This window comes from Etheostoma cragini, chromosome 7 (genome assembly GCF_013103735.1).
Source record: "Etheostoma cragini isolate CJK2018 chromosome 7, CSU_Ecrag_1.0, whole genome shotgun sequence".
Lineage (NCBI taxonomy): Eukaryota > Metazoa > Chordata > Actinopteri > Perciformes > Percidae > Etheostoma > Etheostoma cragini.
This window is the reverse complement of record NC_048413.1, coordinates 23,776,101-23,789,333: the sequence shown is the minus strand read 5'-3', so window position 1 is coordinate 23,789,333 and position 13,233 is coordinate 23,776,101. Positions and strand designations below refer to the sequence as shown.

The 13,233-nt window shown below is 39.7% G+C and overlaps 1 long non-coding RNA gene across 1 annotated transcript in view; it reads right to left on the bottom strand.

Annotated features, from left to right (window-relative positions):
- The window catches only part of LOC117947253, a 20,064-nt gene extending 7,106 nt beyond the window's left edge, over window positions 1–12,958 (bottom strand). Inside the window, exons 1-2 of the long non-coding RNA XR_004657196.1 lie at window positions 12,945–12,958; window positions 4,985–4,986 (exon numbers count right to left, since the gene is read on the bottom strand). This is a non-coding gene — a long non-coding RNA (uncharacterized LOC117947253). The remainder of the gene's footprint in view (window positions 1–4,984; window positions 4,987–12,944) is intronic.
- Between the last annotated feature and the right edge of the window lie 275 nt (window positions 12,959–13,233).

The window sequence follows — 13,233 nt, the reverse complement described above, 5'->3', positions numbered from 1 at the left end:
CATGCGACCTGATACCGGACCAAGATGGATGGCTGTCCTGCTCACCTTTATTTTTGGACTTTTTGCTTGCCTTTTCCGGGTCTCCTTTGGTTTCTATATTTTTGTTTTGGAATTAAAACATTTTTATGCACTCCTCTGCCTACCTACTCTGTTTTTGAGTCCGCCATTCTCCGGAACCTAACAGGTAGGATTGTTCCTCTGGGGACAATGAATGTCTCTACAGAATTTCATGGCAATGACAAACCATCTTGAGAGTTATCACCTTGTTTGTTGTGGCAGCAGCAGCTGTCAATTGGAAGGTTGGCCGGCCTATTAAAGACTCTGATCCGGAGCGAGCTATAAATCTCTATAACAGCTTGGAGTTGACTTTGTCATGAATATTCATGGTCCCTAGAAAATAAGAGTATGAATGATTTGGTGACCCATTCACAAGACACATCAAAACCTAATGAGCAAATTGGGCTGATTGCCAACATTCACTGAGCCCCCTTTCCATTTGTGCACTTCATGAGCTTTATTCTTTACCTCTCTGCTACCAAAATGTTAAGTTTTCAAACAGGATATGTCATTATCCAAAAGACAGAAGATTACTATAAAAAATGTATTTGCCAAGCAGATACATTATAAGATCTCACATCCAAGAAAATCCGCTTAAGACTTTTAGTCACCAACAATTATTCCAAATTTGAATTAATTCAATCATCCAAAAATACGGTCTTGGAATGAACATTTTACAACATCTCATCCCAATGAGCATCAACACTGTAATTGTTTATACAGTTTTATCTGACCGATCTAAATGTAAGAAAAGGTCAAACATGAGCCAATATGGCAACGCATAAATGTATCCATGTCCCAGCTATAGTACAGTCGTAGCCAATACATAAAACATATACATTAATACACATGTAAGCCCCTTACCTTCCCTCCCTTCCTTCCTCCAGCGCTCTTACGCAAACAAACACCAGTAAAACACACTTCCCTGTCCACTAACTAATGCATGTATGGTAGCACTTTACATTCCAGTACGGAATAAGTTGGTAATAGTGGGGTAACGGTGTGATACTAAAGAGGTACTATATCTAATACCATGTAATTACCAAAGTAATAACTGAGTAATACACAGTAATAGGTTGTAATACTGTGGTAATAAGGTGAGAAGAAGGTAACAGATGTAATAAAATGCAATCACCAAGTTAATAACTAGGAATAGGGAGTGCTTTGTCACCAATCCTGGTTGTAGTATTTATGGACAGGATATCGAGGCGTAGTCGGGGCGGGGAGGGTTTTGCAGTTCGGTGGGCTGGGGATCTCATTGCTGCTTTTTGCAAATTATGTGGTCCTGATGGCATCATTGGCCTGAGACCTTAAGCACTCACTGGATCGGTTTGAAACCAAGTGTGAAGGGGCGGGTATGAGGATCAGCACCTCTAAATCTGAGGCCATGGTTCTCAGCAGGAAACCAATGGAATGCCTTCTTCAGGTGGGAATGAGTCCTTACCCCAAGTGAAGGAGTATAAATACCTTGGGATTTTGTCCACAAGTGAAGGGACAATGGAGCGGGAGATTGGTCGGAGAATCAGCGCAGCGGGTGTGGTATTACATTCAATTTATCCCACCATTGTGACGAAAAGAGAGCTGAGCCAGAAGGCAAAGCTCTCGATCAACCGGTCAGTTTCCTTCCTATTCTCACCTATGGTCATGAAGGCTGGGTCATGACCAAAAGAACAAGATCCAGGGTACAAGCGGCCGAAATGGGTTTATTCAGGAGGGTGGCTGGCGTCTCCCTTAGAGATAGGGTGAGAAGCTCAGTCATCTGTGAGGAGCTCGGAGTAGAGCCTCTGCTCCTTTGCGTCGAAAGGAGCCAGTTGAGGTGGTTTTGGGCCTCTGGTAAGAATGCCTCCTTGGCGCCTCCCTAGGGAGGTGTTCAAGGTACGTCCAGCTGGGAGGAAGCCTCAGGGAAGACCCAGGACTAGGTGGAGAGATTACATCTCCAACCTGGCCTGGGAACGCCTCAGGATCCCCCAGTCGGAGCTGGTTAATGTGGCTCGGGAAAGAAAAGTTTTGGGGTCCCCTATTGGAGCTGTTGCCCAAGCGACCTGATACCGGACCAAGATGGATGGCTGTCCTGCTCACATTCAATTTCCTGACTAAATCCCAGGGTAAAAAGTTCCTACAGTTCTTAAAGGAACACACACGCATGTGGAACACAATACTGCTAGCAATGGGAGAAGAAAAAACATTTAAGTAAACTAATGTACCTTCTTATCACCTTATTTCCCCAGAATTACATCTTATTACTGTGAGACGTAACCCAGTTATTACTTTAATAATGAAATGTTATTACCTTTTTATTATCCCAATGTTACCCAACTATTACCATCTTATTACCATGTTGGAATGTAAAGTGCTACCATGCATGCTTTGAGGGCTGCTCGTCTCCCTCTCCATCATTAATGCTAATGCCTGTTGCTCGGTGACTGATCAATCCCAGCATGTCAGAAGTTCCAAAGATATGTCTGATTAGCAAAGAAGTGCATACACAGTCTCACACCCTGTGATTGACATTTCACTGAGGCTAATAAAGGAGACATCTTAGTGGCGGGGGCTAATAAAGTCATTGACAGGGGTAGCAGGATGAGTTATTTAGCACCTCTGATCCTTCCCTGTGGGCCTACGGCACTGCAGGATCGGGATGATGATTATTTTGGATACACGTCAAGTTCACTTTGAAGCCTATACATAGCACAGCGCATTTTCTCAAAAAAAGTTGTCTTTTAAGCTAGGGCAGTTCATTCATCTAAAATTCGATCAAATGGTTTGTTGAGATAAAAAAGAGAATGGCAAACCAACACATGATTCCCTATGTCTACAAAGGAGGTGAAAAATAAAATACTCATATTCTTTTGGCCCCATGTTTTACACCCTTTATTTTCCAGCTTTTTTTTTATCTTGGGATTCCAGATATTGATATTGCCATGGTAGGACGGGTAATTTAGAAATGACACAAACTTACATAGGGCTACCCCCTAAAATCATCGGTTGGTGACCCATCAGTCGAGTGTGATTCTTGAAGTCAAGCAGTCATCCAACAGAAGTAGCTGCAGAATGAACACTCCTCGCTTTCACCCTGCTCGCAAGGGTAAAATCAATCCACTACATAGTTCCTTCCGCTCAGTGAAGATGTCAGAGACGGGTACAGGCAGTTAAAGAACCGGACCCAGGGTGAGTCTGAGCAGAGGGAGGCCGCTGCCCGGGGGAAGAGCGGCTTTGCCAGGTCAGAGACAAGACAAGACAAGTTATCTTCTGCCTTCTGCTTAGAATTGGTGAATTTACAGTTCACAGCAGCTTAATACGATATACCGTAGTCGCTGGCATTTTCTTTGATATCTAATGTCCGCAAAAATGTAGTACCTGTTTTATTGATCTTCCTCTTAGCAAAATGCTCTGGAAGGGTAAATACAGAAGAAGTAAATATGTGCAGGTAAACATGGCTGTAGTCAACTGACATGGAAGTTAGTAAAGGTGTGTTGGACGTCTTGTACCACGCTGTCTACTATCAACATTTGTTACCAAGTTGATAGTAAAGAGACGACAGGGAATGAGGAGAAATGAGGAATGCCATGTTGATTCAAAGTAGGGACTTTAACAGTTAACTTTTGCAGTTCATGGTGGACACCTTGTGAACTACATCCACTCCAATCCACTCCACCTGCACTTTCCCCCTTAAAAAGATCCCATGGCATGAAAACGTCACTTTATGAGTTTTCTTTTAACATTAATATGCGTCACCCCAGCCTGCCTATGGTCCTCCAGTGGCTAGAAATCAATTTGATATACCAATTTGACCGCAAAACAGCATGTAAAGGACACACAGGTTTTTATTCTCTTTAAAAACGTTGGATGGAAAAACACTTTCACCAGCTTTATTAAAACTTTTTTTTTCTCCAAACTCCAGATAATTCGATTGACAAGTGGATGGAAACTTAGCTACAGTTAATCATGAACTACTCATTAACTAACCAGTCATTCCTCATTCATTAATACAATAACTACCAGTCTGTTTACCAGTAACTAATCCCTAGTGTATGAATCACATAACTACTCATCAAAGGTCCCATGGCATGAACATTTGTCTTTGAGGTTTTTTAACATTAATTTGTGTTCCCCCAGCCTGCCTATGGTCCTCCAGTGGATAGAAATGACAATAGGTATAAACCGGACCCTGGGTATCCCGCTCTGCCTTTGACAAAATGACAGCTCAGACAGGTCAATTTGGAATCTTGCTCCTTATGAGGTCATAAGGGGCAAGCTTACCTCCTCTTTCTCTGATTTGCCCGCCCAGAGAATTTGGCCCACTCATGCAAGAGAGACATCATGGCTTTCAAACAAGCAAAGTAGCAGTTGGTCACACCCCTGGCCTCCACCTTGCCCACCCCATTTCTCCTCCTCAATAGCTACAGACTCAGAAATGGCACATACTAAGGAAAGCTCATTATAGGACTGTCCCTAGTGGCTGTAATTCTGGACCAAGGCTGAATTTTGGGAAAGAGACTTCAGATACAGTATTAGGGGACCACTAAGGTTTATATAGAAGCATCCAAAGAGCAAAAAGCAAAGTCATGGGACCTTTACATTTTCACTATGATTATTTAGTGATTAATATTTAATGTAATAGATAAATTGCCTGTATGTCCACAGGTTTGTAACAAACCACAAATATAAATGGATACAGGAGAAATGTGAGGGTTCCTTTATCCCAGCAAATATTGTAGAGAATACAATTTTCTCCAAACTAAAATAAATGATGTGCACATCTACATAAATGAGACCTGTTGTTACATAAATGACAAAAAGTTGTACTAAACCGGAATGATCTTTTAGTAAAAGCGTTAGTGATTAAACTGTAATACTACTCTAACTTGCTTGCTGAACTAGACACAGAAAGAGAACTTCACTGACCCCTTTTAGCTGAGAGGAAGACGACTACGAAAGATAAAAGTTGAGATAGTGAAGAAGGAATAGTTGGTAAGGAGGAGTTGGAGAGGTGAGAGATGGAGGAAGAAGATGGTGGGTATTAAATATGAATTACACCCTCCACCCCCATCCGTCCCTTCCCCTTACACTGTCCATCCATGAATCTATTTCACATCAAGTCCACCATACTGCTCTCACTTGACAAGCCCTAAACAACCGCTGATTTATTCACTTCTCCCACACACACATACACACACACACACACACACACACACACACACACACACACACACACACACAAACACACTCTCACTACTGTAAAAAAATAAATCCATCCTTCTGGAGAGGTTTTGATCTGCTTGTTGTGCGTCATATCACACTTCAAGTAAAGTGTGACTGAAATGTGTGTAAGCGGTGTTTAATTTATGCGTCGAGAACAAGTGGCATCATTAGAACAATGAGAGCTTATAATGTTAATATCTTGTTGGGAGAAGTTTTTGAGCTGAGTTTTGAGCCAGACAACCACTGAAGGAAATAGATGCTCACGATAAAGAGAGCATATAGAAGAAGCGGGAGGACGGAGAGAGTCAGAGAATTAAGAGAAAAGCCAGAAATAAAGAGGACGAGAGGACAGATCAAAGCTGTTTTTCTCACGCTTTGCAGCTCTTGATTTGGAGCAGCAGGAGGTTGTGTGATGCGAGCGGCTTCATCCCCAGCCGTAGCTCTCTGGCTTTGGTGTCGTTAGGGGAGCTTCACTGTCCCCCCTGGGCTGTATGCATGCCAGCCAGCCAGCCAGGCGGGATGGCAGGCAACCTGCACAACCAGGCCAAGCACGCCAGAAAGAAAAAAATTAAATTCTCATCCTACAGTTTTTTTCCCTTGCTCTCTCACATGCTTGAGTGTTTTTTCTTCCACTCTCTCTGCTGTCTCTAATAGTTTATCCTTCTCCTCTGTACTCCCCCTTTTCTTGCTCTCCTCCTCTCTCCCTGAACTCTTTTATCTTGAAATCAATGTTTTCATTTTTCCTATTTTTCTTATCAGGAGAACTTTTTGTCCTCCAAGGACAAGTGCACTTGCAAAACTTTATTCGCAGTCAGACATTTTGCAGCACAGCGGAGGTGGTAGCGTTTGATATAAAACTATTAGGTGTGTGTGTGTGAGTAAGTGTGAGTTTGTGTGTGTGTGTGTGGGGGGGGGGGGGGGATCAGCTATGTGAAAGCTATGTGAAAGCTATGTCTGCTGCTATGCTTTGCTGAGCCTCTCTTTTTACTTTTTACTCTTCATCGCCTTTTATTCCCCTTCTCTTCATGCCACACCATACAGCGGGCCGTGAAACCGGAGGTTCTTTGTACCTTGTGTTCTTCAAAAAGAGCAATTGGAGGCAGCCAACAAAAAAGGGCCTCTAATAAGCTGCCTACATATCACAGCGGTGGGTGAGTCCTGCGTTGCGTTGGCATAATGATTAAAAGTTACCTGTGCCAAATGATTACTGCTGCAGGGCCCCGGGATCAGCCACACTGTATGCAAGGCCGCCTTTTACTGAGCCAGCCCTGTTTAATTAGAGCACAGTCAAATGAGACTCTCCCACAATAAGGGACGGTAATGGGTCAGCTAACTGATAGGGAGAGCGTTATTCGTTCTCATTACCACTCCCTTGATAGCCTTCATGTAATGGAAGAGTCCCCATCTCGGGGGGGGGGGGGGGGGGGGTAAGTTGGAAATAATACAATTTAGAAAATGCTAACACTTTGAGAGTTATTATTCCTGAAGGCAGACGTCATGGGATGCAGCATAAGTTTTGAACATATTACATCACCAAAGTTGTAATTGCTATCATATATTTAGCTGGATTCCCAATCTGCTGACACTGATAAGCCCCAGAGTCATCAGCTGACACTTAACATAACCCAATCTGACCCAATAACTACACACAGCAATCAGGAGAAATACACAGTGTCAGGGAGGAGAAAGGCACCACTCTGACCTAGCTCCCCGGGCGGTGATACTGCAGCACGGCATCCCAGAGAATTCATTTCTATATTAAGACATTTCCACACCACATCATTTCCATCTAATGTAACTCAGTGTAGGAAGAAACATGTCCTTTGGGTACATTAATTGGCTCCTCCTCCAACAACTGCCAATTTAACTTTCATCTTTTAAGTAACCGTTAACGCCATCTGTCTTTAAACTTAAACAAGAGTTTTCCTGCTGTAACCATGCCTTAACTAGACTTTATTTACAATGACCACAACCTTTCAATAACCTTTTGCAATACTGTAGCTGCCATAATCAGATATTGTAAAAAGAGACACTCAAAAATCAAAAGATGGCATCAAATGTAAAACAACTCTGCCACTGAACCTAATCTGGGGCTTTATCTTCAGATTGAGTTGCTAAATGTTGTTAAAAAAAGTGTGTGTGTGTGTGTATGATTTTAAATTGTTTCAAATTAACATCTCATTCATAACCAAACTCAAGGTATCAAACATTTTACATTATAAATTCAAGCTTTTCCGCCCAAAACTCTAAACTTTGAATGCCTCAAGTAGCTCGAGTTGCTAAAAGTTTGTCCTTGATAAAATGTCCTTGTCCAGCTGAGCCAGCTGGCTAGTATATAATGGGCAGATTCATAACATTTTATTCTTAATTATTTGTCCGATAAATACATTTTTTATTCAGTATTTTCAAGGGGTGTAAATCACAACGTCTATCACAATATGATATTATATTGATTTTTTTGACTATTATACCATATTTGCTGACATCAAAAAATTCTGTCAATTCAGGGACCTGTGTTTAATATCAGACAATATCATATGCCCATTCATCAAAATCATTTACATTCCACTACCGGTAAAATGATTGGAGTTACATAGAAATTTCCATTGCACTTCATTATAGGCAGAATACCAGCTGAGATTAGTTGAATTGTTTTTTTTATCCAAGGCAGCAGTCTTCAAATTAGATTTTGTGCTTATATAATTGCAAAAGTGTCCTCCAATGTTTTCTAGTAGTAACGATATCAGATTAGTAAACAGGATTTGTCTTTGGAATAATGGAGATATTGCATTATAGATGCAGATCAGCTGGTATTCTGTCTATATTGGAGTGGTATGGAAATGTGTAAGTGACCCTGAACTTTTGACCGGTAGTGTATATCAAGTCACATAAAGCAACTAAAACCTCATTTGAAAATTTAGTTACTAAACTCTTTCAGACATTTTAATTAAAAAGTGTTATTTTTTCAAAGATTAACAACATTACACATCGCAGTTTCAGCCATTTCTTTACTTTTTTCCCAGCCCCACTACCCCTCAACACACACACACACACACACACACACACACACACACACACACACACACACACAATGTAAGTCAATCCAAAACTAAAATCAGAAAGTGTAGCTAACAATTGCGAGATGTAGTAATTTTCATAGAATGGCGCCTTCTGTGGGTAAGGTTCATCCTATGAATTTATTTGTAACGTATCAGTTGATGATCTGGATTCTTAGATGTACCACACATATTTTTCCACACAGATATCTTCAGATTTTATATCAGCTAACAAAGTATTCTTTTTGATGAAAAGAATAAATATGAAGATGAAGATATGTATCGATATTTTCACTTTGCATCGATGATAGTGGATCGTTGAATGGATATATTGATCCAGATCATTACTTACGTAATATTACTTACGTTACTCCCCCTAGTATTTCCCCACTAAAATTGCTTTGAACTGGCATTTAGAGCCATGTTGGGTCTAGGCGTGACTATGCTATTTACAGAAAATATATAGAAAATCCTGCCTTCAGCCAAACTGAGGTTTGAACAGGTCTCTTAAGCAGCCCACACAGGCCAGAGTAAGGTAGCATGGATTGAAATGCTTTGATAGGATTATAATAACTTTCACAGTGATAGTGGAATAAAATCTTGATTTTCAGTGAAGACATAGCAAGTGAAGTTAGCACTTCAGATAACTCATGTTAAAACACACAGCAAAATATCACAAGTCCTTGGCGCTTTAACAGCCAACACAAAACAAAACACTTCTTTTCAGATCATCTGCCCTTTGAAGCTGCACTTGACGTTGGCCTTCGAACGCCTCTCACTCACGAAACCGCTCATTGCATACACATGGAGGGTCACTTATGACTTGGACCTTGGGCGAATGCTTTGAACAGGGACAAATGACACAGGCGTTTGGCAGATTTGTAATTTGCAATGGCAATGATGGGGTGGTTGTAAGGAGAGTGGGTGGAGGAGGCGGCCTTGGACTTGAACCCTCAAAAGAAATGAGAAAAAAACTTGCACAGTAAACATGTCACGTTATTTAGACATATATATATTTATAGATGGAGTAGTAACACTTTTAGTCAGGAGCCTGGACTTTTTTTTTTAGTTCAATTTCACTTCCTACTGCAATATCTTGAAATAAAACAGATCTCCAGCAGTATGTAGCAGTTGATCTGTTACATTGGCGAAGGCAATGTTTTTGTTGCTTTTTTCAGAGTTTGTCTTTTTTTTCAGTGTTTTTTGGCCATTTGTTTGGAGTTTTAGTCTTCTTTTTCAAGTGTTCAAGGGTTTGAGATATTTTTTCAGAGAATTCTTTCAATAATTTTGTTGCCTTATGGTGGGTATTTTTTCAAAGTCTTTGCGCTTTTTTCAAAGTTTTTGTCGACTTTCCCAACATTTGTCGCATTTTGACATTTTAGTCTCTTTGGTTTAATTTTTTTGATGTCGCTTTTTTTCAAATATATGTCTCAGGACCACCCTAGACAGTTGGAGATTTCCAATAGAAAAGGCAATAGAGACAGAGTAGGTTAGCATAAAAAAGTAAAGAACAAATTCAACAGACATATATATTTAAACTTCTAAGCTTCCATAAGAAAAACAATCTTTGGTTTTCTGAATACAATCTGAGTTAGCATCAAAGGTAAGTTTGTCTTCCACCATAGTTCCCCAGTATGTGTACTGCGATCACAGGCTCACTTTTGATAACACTTTTAATAACACTGGTGTGAGGCAGCTAAAGTATATATTGTATATGTCTTTGCAGTGTAAACATGGTCTTTCAGAGAACTTGCAAACTTCTATAATACTGAAAATAATACTTGAATAAAAAAATGATTATATACACTATTAGCAGTTGTGGAGCAACTGCTCACTTTCTACCAATAAAGAAAGTTCAGTTTGTTCCTTTTGATGCACTAAAAATGCAATATGAAAATTACGTTAGTGTAGTGTATCACTATCAAAAACTGCAATTTATTGTTACTTTTCTTTGCGTAACTCCAGCCATCGAATATATTGGTTAGAATAACTTCATACTCACTAACAGCTGGAATCTAAAGGTAGAGCCAGCAGGGTAACCAACACAAGCGGTCAAACGATCAATATGAGCTGTAAACAAGCACAATGCTTTGCCAGAGCAGCTATCAGTTCATTTAGGGGTAAAAGTCAGCACACCTGCAGTGCTGCTTTGTTGCACAAAAAATACTAAATTGATCACGAGTTTAGATATATACAGTGATGTACTTCAGGTCAGGTGCTAATGTTTGATCATTTCATCTGCTTGCTTCTTGGTAATTAACCCAAAGCAGTATGCCGCAAGGTTGGGTAAACCTTTGAAGTTATTACAAGTTGTTGAAGCAACCAGTCAAATTCAGGCAGGGATGTGTGAGAAGAAACTCATCACACAAGCAGAGGAAAACAAACAAGACAAAAAAGGTTTTTCAAAAAATATCAAAGTCTAACACATTGAGAGAGAAACACACAAAACACGCACAATCAACAGTACAATCCAAAAGATAAACTGACTAACGTGGTTCTTGGGTGAGTTTAGTTCACTCTACACGAGAACATGAGAAAATGAAATATCATACCAAAAGGGTGAGTGTTCTATGAGCGCACATCGTCCTCTGTAAGCGGGGGGATTTTAGAGCTAATTGTTTCTACTAATTCTCTTTCTAATTCACCACCCATGCCTGTTATTATCAGAATCATTAGGCAGACTCATTAAGCGTTCAGGAGCAGCATGCCTACCTTTGTGTGAAAAAATTGGACTGATCTGCTCTAAAATATACATTAGCCACTTGCATAAGTGTTAGTGAAGTTATTTACAATACAAGGACAAAAAGTTGATGTGATGAAGGTTCCGGGTGTACACCCTGACTGATTATCATCTGCTTTTCTACTTGGAAAAAGAAAATCAGTGTTCATTATAGTAACAGCCTTTGTGTTCTTCCAATGAGGAAATTGTAAAGAATGTGTTAAAGATATGTGATATAAATAATAATCCATTCAGGATTATTATCATATAGTAGTGGAAAATGGGTAGGATTAAATACGCTTTGGCTTTTTTCCATTCCTTTTCAGACATGTAAGATACATTTTTTACATCGCTGCTAATGTAGGCTCCGACATTTGACACACGTTGCCATACCACTCCCTCACTTGGGCGAGAGAAGTAACATTAGTGATGGCAGAGAGAAGAGACCGCTTCTTTGAAATAAATTAAACAAAACACATATTGGCTGCTAATTATTTAACTGTTTATTTGCCTCGTAAAAACAACTGTGTGCTTGTGTGTGACGTGTTCTCTTCTGGCTCCGGCTCCCTCATCACTCCCCTCCACATTTCCCACACTGGTATAGTTAGATCTAGACAGAGAGAAGTGACCGTGTATGGGGCTGAGGCAATATTGTTATAATTAACAATAAAACTTTATTTAGGCCCGCAATTCTGAATGTGCATTTGTTGACCACCATTCAAATAAAATGTGACTGTGAACTAAAATAAAACAACACATTGTACTTTCTGTATTTATCCCCAAATCACTTTGTACATTTTGGAAAGTCAAACAATGTTTAGTTTTTTTATATTTCAAAACTTTTACAGATGAAAATAGACTTCACAATTTGTGTACCAATAGACTACCATTCTTAAGTTTGTTCATTTACTTTTTTCTTGTTAATTGGGCGGCTTTTAAGTGCTCATATTATGCTCATTTTCCGGTTCAGAATTGTATTTAGAGGTTATATCAAAATAGGTTTACATGGTTTAATAAAAAATAAAAAAAAACATATTTTTGTTGTACTGCACATAGCTGCCATCTTCTTTTCACCCTCTGTGTTGAGCTCTCCGTTTTAGCTACAGAGTGAGGCATCTCAATTCTGTTCCATCTTTGTTGCGATCCACACATGAACAGTACCTGGGTAAGGACTGCTAGCCAGTCAGAAGCAGAGTATGAGGGCGTGCCACGCTAGCAGGTAGGCGAGCAAGATAACGTGTGTTACAAAGTGACGCACGTTCGTCACAGAAGTAAAGGCTGGACTACAATAGAGCCGTTTGGAGCAGTTTGTGAACTGTGTTTTCTGTTGATAATGGTACATCCCTTTGGGATGGACTTGGGACTTATTTACTTTGTAAACTTATAACGTGCACAAAAAGATATATGACACAATAATGTAAAGGGGAAAAGCCCAACAGCATAATATGAGCACTTGTGAGATGTGAGATAGAGGATCTGAAAGCGGCAACTTCATTTGATGTCTTTATTGAGAATGTTTGTACCTCCTAGTATTTGCATAGGGAGGCAATCTTTTAAAGCAGAATGCACATCAAGCCTGTGTGTTAACATATTGTTACATGTGTGAGGTTGGTAAAGCTGTAGCATCTATGCTGTGTACTGTCAAGTCAGCATAGTAAGTATTTTTATGTCTAAGAAGTCTTTTCAGTAAAAAAAAAACAAATGTGGCAAACAAATGCGTGGGACATGTCTCTCTTATCCAACACAACGTGGCAGCTGTTCTGAAAACACTCCAAATGTCTCCCAAACTATAAATCAAAATAAGATTAATAAGTATGAGTTGATTTTTGAACTTACAACACCTGTTTCAATCTTTTAAAGGCTGTTCAGGAGTTCCAAGTAGACTTTTTGAGACTTCAATGTGTAGCAACAAATGAGGTAGCAAGATGTAGTCTGGCTGGTTTCCCTTCTTAAGGCTGCATTTTGAAATGTGTGGCTTTGTACGAGTCATATGAAGCATAAATCTAAGTTTAAAATGATAGAAAATGTGGCATCTGCTATTAAAATCTGATTCATGACTATGGGCCCGATTCAATGTGATAAAATATAGTTTTGACAATAAGTTATATTATAGAACTGTACAGTTGATGGGTTAAGCAGTAAAATATATGCATTTTTAAACAAAAAAATGTTTTTTGTGAGGCTGTAGCCCTAAGTGGG